We start from the raw sequence: 7,900 nt of genomic DNA, 5'->3' as shown, positions 1-7,900 counted from the left end.
CAGTCCCTGGGTCAAGAAGATCCTCTGGAGGAAGAAATGGCAACCTGCTCCACTATTCTTGCCTGAGAAATCTCATGGACAGAGGAGCCTGGCAGGCTACAGCCCATAGGGTCACAAAGAGTCGGAAAAAACTGAGTGACTGAGCATGGACACACATCAGGATTAATGAGTAAAGTGGACTACCTAAGTGTGTACAATAATTACTGCATAGCATGGTGCTTAATAAGTGAAGCTTTGAAGACATGTTAGTTTTGGATGAGGTTATGATTTTTGAGTGGCTTCTCTGGTGGCTCAGATGGTAAAGAATCTGCCTGCAATGCCAGACACCTGGGTTTGATCCTTGGGTTGGGAAGATCGCTTGGAGAAGGACACAGCAACCCACTCCAGTATTCTTGCCTGGAGAATTTCATGGACAGAGGAGCCTGGCAGGCTACTGTCCATGAGGTTGCACAGGGTCAGACACAATTGAGTGACTAACACTTTCACTTTCATAGTTTTAGAGAACCCAGATCCTGAGCACTCTAATCTTGTCTTTTCTTTGAGCAATACATACAAAATAAACAACTCAGCAAGTACACGTAGAAATTGCTTCCAAACTCAATGTGCAGAACTCCTTTGAGGAGTCCTGAGTCCTTTCTCTGAGAAGACCAAAGAAAGGCAATTCCCTCAATCTGGGCAAACCCTTTATCTCATAAAGGCAGCATACCCCTTCTTGGGCCAATGTGATGTGTAAGGGCAGGGCAGTGTGCATCTCTTTACCTGGTATAGAGAGCCTCTATCTTCCCCAGATCACAGGGATATTAACTTTCTCCATAGACTCAAACTGTATAATTTTTCTCTGAATTCAAGAGAGAAAGAACAGAACTCTTCCTGAGGACAGAACTTTCAAAAGTAAGACTTTAAAGGTCTCATGTGGAATCTAGTTATCTTTGAAACTCTTTGTCCTATAGGGTACAAATAATCTTGGGCAATGGAGTGTAAAGAACAATTTAAAACAAATTTTGAGGCTTTTTTGCCAAGGGAAGAAAAAAAAATAAAAATTTTAAATGGCTTCATTCTTCCTTAGAAGAAGAAAACAGAATTTGACCTAACACACAAAAATTTAATTAAAACTGTATATCATGGTCTTTTGAGGAAGAGTAAAAGGAAAGAGAGAGGAAAAAATGAGGAAAAAAGGAGAAATAGAGGGAGAAGAGGAGATGATTTTTTATCTGGGGTGATACTTGGAAAAAGGGAGGCAGGTTAGGAAGAGAAGAGGGGTGGGCGGCTGGGAGAAAAAAATGGAAGGGTAAGACCAGCATTTTCTCTTGCCTACTCCTCAAAAGTGTGATTTCCCTCCAGTGAGCCTGCTGTTTAGAATACACTCCTAGATGTGTATAGAAACCTTGGCACCCTCTGCTTTCCCTGACCACAGGCCCTGAGGTGCCATCACCTCTTTTTGATCCTGCCTCGCTCACTATCTTGTCCCACATCCACTTCCTAGATGAGTCACCCCCACACCTGGCCCCGGGCCTCGGAGAGGGACCCCCTGTTCTAAGAGGAGGACTCAGGGCACAGCAGTCAGAAGACAAGGGCGCTGGGTGGGGTGTCAAGACTGCTGTGTGCATTTTGAGATATGGATACAATTAACATTTATTGAATTTTCTTCAGGGGAGTTAGGAGACATCCAGTTGATGCTTACTTTCAGGAAATTCGCTTTATTTTATTTTATTTTTTAAAGACTGTTTACTTCTTCTTCTTTTAAAAAAATTTTTTTTTATTTTTACTTTATTTTACTTTACAATACTGTATTGGTTTTGCCATACATTGACATGAATCCACTATGGGTGTACATGCATTCCCAAACATGAATCCCCTCCCACCTCCCTCCCCATAACATCTCTCTGGGTCATCACTGTGCACCAGCCCCAAGCATCCTGTATCCTGCATCGAACATAGACTGGTGATTTGATTCTTACATGATAGTATACATGTTTCAATGCCATTCTCCCCAATCATCCCACCCTCTCCCTCTCCCTCTGAGTCCAAAAGTCCGCTATACACATCTGTGTCTTTTTTGCTGTCTTGCATACAGGCGCATCATTGCCATCTTTCTAAATTCCATATATGTGTGTTAGTATACTGTATTGGTGTTTTTCTTTCTGGCTTACTTCACTCTGTATAATCGGCTCCAGTTTCATCCATCTCATCAGAACTGATTCAAATGTATTCTTTTTAATAGCTGAGTAATACTCCATTGTGTATATGTACCACAGCTTTCTTATCCATTCATCTGCTGATGGACATCTAGGTTGTTTCCATGTCCTGGGTATTATAAACAGTGCTGCGATGAACATTGGGGTACATGTGTCTCTTTCTATTTTGGCTTCCTCAGTGTGTATGCCCAGAAGTGGGATTGCTGGGTCATAAGGCAGTTCTATTTGCAATTTTTTAAGGAATCTCCACACTGTTCTCCATAGTGGCTGTACTAGTTTGCATTCCCACCAACAGTGTAGGAGGGTTCCCTTTTCTCCACACCCTCTCCAGCATTTATTGCTTGCAGATTTTTGGATCGCAGACATTCTGACTGGTGTGAAGTGGTATCTCATTGTGGTTTTGATTTGCATTTCTCTAATAATGAGAGATGTTGAGCATCTTTTCATGTGTTTGTTAGCCATCCGTATGTCTTCTTTGGAGAAATGTCTATTTAGATCAATGGAACAAAATAGAAAGCCCAGAGATAAATCCACACACATATGGACACCTTATCTTTGACAAAGGAGGCAAGAATATACAATGGAGTAAAGACAATCTCTTTAACAAGTGGTGCTGGGAAAACTGGTCAACCACTTGTAAAAGAATGAAACTAGATCACTTTCTAACACCCCACACAAAAGTAAACTCAAAATGGATTAAAGATCTAAATGTAAGACCAGAAACTATAAAACTCCTAGAGGAGAACATAGGCAAAACACTCTCCATCATAAACCACAGCAGGATCCTCTATGATCCACCTCCCAGAATTCTACAAATAAAAGCAAAAATAAACAAATGGGATCTAGTTAAAATTAAAAGCTTCTGCACAACAAAGGAAAATATAAGCAAGGTGAAAAGACAGCCTTCTGAATAGGAGAAAATAATAGCAAATGAAGCAACTGACAAACAACTAATCTCAAAAATATACGAGCAACTTATGCAGCTCAATTCCAGAAAAATAAAGGACCCAATCAAAAAATGGGCCAAAGAACTAAATAGGAAATTCACTTTAGAACTGATGAGATTAGGACTGGCTTGATCTAGCCATGGGCCAGAGGCAGAGTCCACACCTTGCCAGACAGCAGGAACTGCACGAGCCTTTACTGAGGATTAACCCTTATTCCTGGGGGCACAGTGGGTGACGCCACTATGTTACAATACGATAGGGTGAAAGCAGTTTCAAAAATCTTCGTGGCCTAAGTTTTTTTCATTTATACAGTTAAAAGGCATGAGAACTTCTTCTAAAATCCTATAAAGGGGAATGTCCTATGAGTTTCAGTGAATTTCTTTGTTCTTTTTCACCAGAATCTCTTTGCAATATTCTATGAGATGACCATCCAGGCTCATTTCCAATAACAGTGAGACAATACATTCCATTAATATCCATGTAGAAAAAATTCATTTTAATTTCATCTGTGGGGAAGACTTTCCTGGTCAATTTCTATAACTCCATGCACAGTGAGGCAGAAGAGGTCTGAGCCAGAGAGGTAAAGTCCTAGGTACCCTGCAGGATGCTAAAGCAGCAAGGTCCCAGGCCTGAGAAGGGAAAGGATGATATTGTTGGGGAGTGTGAGACAGTGACCTGTGCAGACTGCTGACCAGAGGCTACAGCGGACTGAGGCGGTCTCAGCTGATGCTCACAAGGATGGACAGCACCCCAAGGACAGAAATCCTGCACTCCCTGAACTCTGGAGTCCGCTGCTCAGGGGAATGGGGAATTCAGGACAGAGAGAGTAAAGTTATAGAACAACAAAAGATCATGCATTTCCTTGCATCAGACTTTAGGGCCGGAGAATTCCCAGGTGGTGCTATTGGTAAAGAATCTACCTGCCCATGCAGGAGATGTAAGAGACATGGGTTCAGTCCCTGGGTTGGGAAGATCCTCTGGAGAAGGGCATGGCAACCCACTCCAGTATTCTTGTTTGGAGAAATCCCACGGACAGAGAAACCTGGTGGGCTATCATCCATAGGATCGCAGAGTCGGACATGACTGAAACGACTCACCATGCATGCACCATGTATGGAAAATGGCCATGATTGTATGGTTTCCTTCTGTGCTTGTAGTGGACTGAACAGTGGCACCCCTGAAACATGTTCACACCCTAAACCCTGGAGCCTGTGGACATGAAATTTTTTGGAAAATGGGTTTTTGCAGAAGTGATCAAGGACCTTGAGATAGGGAGGTGATCCTGGAACATGGGGTGGGCCCTCAATTCTATGTGTAAGAGACACACAGGTGACGCACACACGGAAGAGGAGGGAATATGAAAACAGAGGCCAAGTCAAGGAATGTGGACAGCTTCCAGAAGCTGGTTAGAGGCAAGGACTGAAATCTCTCCTGAACCACTGGAGGGAATGTGGTCCTGTAGGCGCCTTGATTTTGGGCTTGTGGCCTCCAGAACTGGGAGAGAATACAATTCTGTCTGTCACATTTGTGTTAATTTGTGAAAGCAGCCAAAGGAAGCTATTCCAGAGTCCAGATCCACCTCTCTGGAGATCTGCATCACGACTGAGCACGTACTGCCTCCTAGAACAGCCCTGAGTAAGCACTCTTCTTTCCATATCTGAGGCTGAACACTCTTCACTTATTTGAAGATTGACATGTGTGCATGCTAGGCTGCTTTGGTTGTGTCTGATTCTTTGCGACCCTATGGGTTGTGGCCTGCTAGGCTTCTCTGTCCATGAGATTCTCCAGGCAAGAATACTGGAGTGGGTGGCCATGTCCTTCTCCAGGGGATCTTCCCAACCCAGGGATTGAACCTGGGTCTCTTATATCTACCTGCATTGATGGTTCTTTACCATCAAAGGTGGTTCTTTACCATTTGTGCCACCTGGGGAGTCTGTAGATGGACATAGAATGACAGAATTTTAAAGTAAAAAGGAGACCTTAGTGATAGTCCCACTGCTTTCCACATGAGGAACTTGTGGCCCTCTGCTTGAGGTTGACAAGTAAGTCCTGGCCAAGCACAGGGGAAAACCTGGTCTCTGGACTTCCTGTCTGGTGTCCTCTTCTACTCCATGCTGCCTCCTTGTGAGGGTGAAGTCTGTGTCTTACATCTTCTAGTTTCATATATTCATCTACCAATTATGTATTGACCTCAAACCATGAGCATTTTCTAGATATTTGAGATATGACAAAAATAAATTATTATTTTTAAAATTAATTTTTATCAGAGTATCAGTTCAGTTCAGTTCAGTCACTCAGTCGTGTTCAACTCTTTGCGACCCTATGAATCGCAGCACACCAGGCCTCCCTGGCCATCACCAACTCCTGGAGTTCACTCAGACTCATGTCCATCAAGTCCGTGATGCCATCCAGCCATCTCATCCTGGGTCGTCCCCTTCTCCTCCTGCCCCCAATCCCTCCCAGCATCAGAGTCTTTTCCAATGAGTCAACTCTTCGCATCAGGTGTCCGAAGTACCGGAGCTTCAGCTTTAGCATCATTCCTTCCAAAGAAATCCCAGGGTTGATCTCCTTCAGAATGGACTGGTTGGATCTCCTTGCAGTCCAAGGGACTCTCAAGAGTCTTCTCCAACACCACAGTTTAAAAGCATCAGTTTTTTGATGCTCAGCTTTCTTCACAGTCCAACTCTCACACCGATACATGACCACAGGAAAAACCATAGCCTTGACTAGACGGACCTTAGTCGGCAAAGTAATGTCTCTGCTTCTGAATATACTATCTAGGTTGGTCATAACTTTTCTTCCAAGGAGTAAGCGTCTTTTAATTTCATGGCTGCAGTCACCATCTGCGGTGATTTTGGAGCCCCCCAAAATAAAGTCTTACACTGTTTCCCCATCTATTTCCCATGAAGTGATGGGACCAGATGCCATGATCTTCGTTTTCTGAATGTTGAGCTTTAAGCCAACTTTTTCGCTCTCCTCTTTCACTTTCATCAAAAGTCTCTTTAGTTCCTCTTCACTTTCTGCCATAAGGGTGGTGTCATCTGCATATCTGAGATCACTGATCTTTCTCCCAGCAATCTTGATTCCAGCTTGTTCTTCTTCCAGCCCAGCGTTTCTCATGATAGTTGCTTTATAATGTTGTGTTATTGCAGAGCAAAATGAATCAGCTATACATATACATGTATCTCCTCTGTTTTGGATTTTCTTCCCATTTAGGTCACCATAGAGCACTGGGTGGGCTTCCCTTGTGGCTCAGATGGTAAAGAATCAGCCTGCAATGCAGGAGACCCAGTTTGATCTGTGGGTTGGGAAGATCCCCTGGAGAAGGGAATGGCTACCTTCTCTAGTATTCTTGACTGGAGAATTCCATGGACAGAGGAGCCTAGTGGGCTACACAGTCCATGGGTCGCAAAGAGGAGGACACGACCGCATGACTAATACTACGGTGACTGCTAGAACACTAAGTAGAGTTCTCTGAGTGAAGTAAGTCAGAAAGAGGAAAACAAAAGTAGATCCCTTTCTTTACAGTGTATTTTAGCATGTGTGTGTGTGTGTGTGTGTGTGTGTGTGTGTGTGTGTGTGTGTGTGTGTGTGTGTTGGGAGGGGATGGTAGGAGTGAGAAAAACCATAAAGCACAACAATAACAACAAATTAAAAGTTGTTATGAAGAAACATCTAAGACTCACAATAGTTACCTACACAGCCCAGGTGCTCAGATGATTGCTTATTAATATTTAGTGATTTAAGTTATTTCCTTCTACCTCCAAGTGAAGCGAAAGTCACTCAGTGTTGTCTGACTCTTTGTGACTGTATAGTCAAGGAATTCTGCAGGCCAGAATACTGGAATGGTTAGCCTTTCCCTTCTCCAGGGCATCTTCCCAACCAGGGATTGAACCCAGGCCTCCCACATTGTGGCCAGATTCTTTGCCTGCTGAGCCACAAGGGAAGCCCTTCTACCTCCAAATCCCGAGGAAATCCCGAGTCTTTTTAACTGCAAAAATACTGTACTGTAGCTTGAAGAAGAGGCTTCTAACAACATTTCCTTCATGTATGACTGTGGTTTCTTGAGAAAGGTCTCCTTTAAAGTAATGTTTATATTACATCTTAAAAATGTACAGCTGGCATTTTAGAGTCCAAAGACAGATGTAGTTGCCTTCAGTTCAGTTCAGTTCAGTCGCTCAGTCGTGTCCAACTCTTTGCGACCCCATGAATCACAGCACGCCAGGCCTCCCTGGCCATCACCAGCTCCTGGAGTTCACTCAGACTCGCGTCCATCGAGTCCATGATGCCATCCAGTCATCTCATCGTGGGTCGTCCCCTTCTCCTCCTGCCCCCAATCCCTCCCAGCATCAGAGTCTTTTCCAATGAGTCAACTCTTTGCATCAGGTGTCCGAAGTACTGGAGCTTCAGCTTTAGCATCATTCCTTCCAAAGAAATCCCAGGGTTGATCTCCTTCAGAATGGACTGGTTGGATCTCCTTGCAGTCCAAGGGACTCTCAAGAGTCTTCTCCAACACCACAGTTTAAATGCATCAATTCTTCGGCGCTCAGCCTTCTTCACAGTCCAACTCTCACATCCATACATGACCTCAGGAAAAACCATAGCCTTGACTAGATGGACCTTTGTTGGCAAAGTTATATCTCTGCTTTTGAATATACTATCTAGGTTGGTCATAACTTTTCTTCCAAGGAGTAAGCGTCTTTTAGTTTCATGGCTGCAGTCACCATCTGCAGTGATTTTGGAGCCCCCAGAAATAAA

This window comes from Capra hircus, chromosome 9 (assembly GCF_001704415.2).
Source record: "Capra hircus breed San Clemente chromosome 9, ASM170441v1, whole genome shotgun sequence".
NCBI lineage: Eukaryota > Metazoa > Chordata > Mammalia > Artiodactyla > Bovidae > Capra > Capra hircus.
This window is presented reverse-complemented; position numbering follows the sequence as displayed.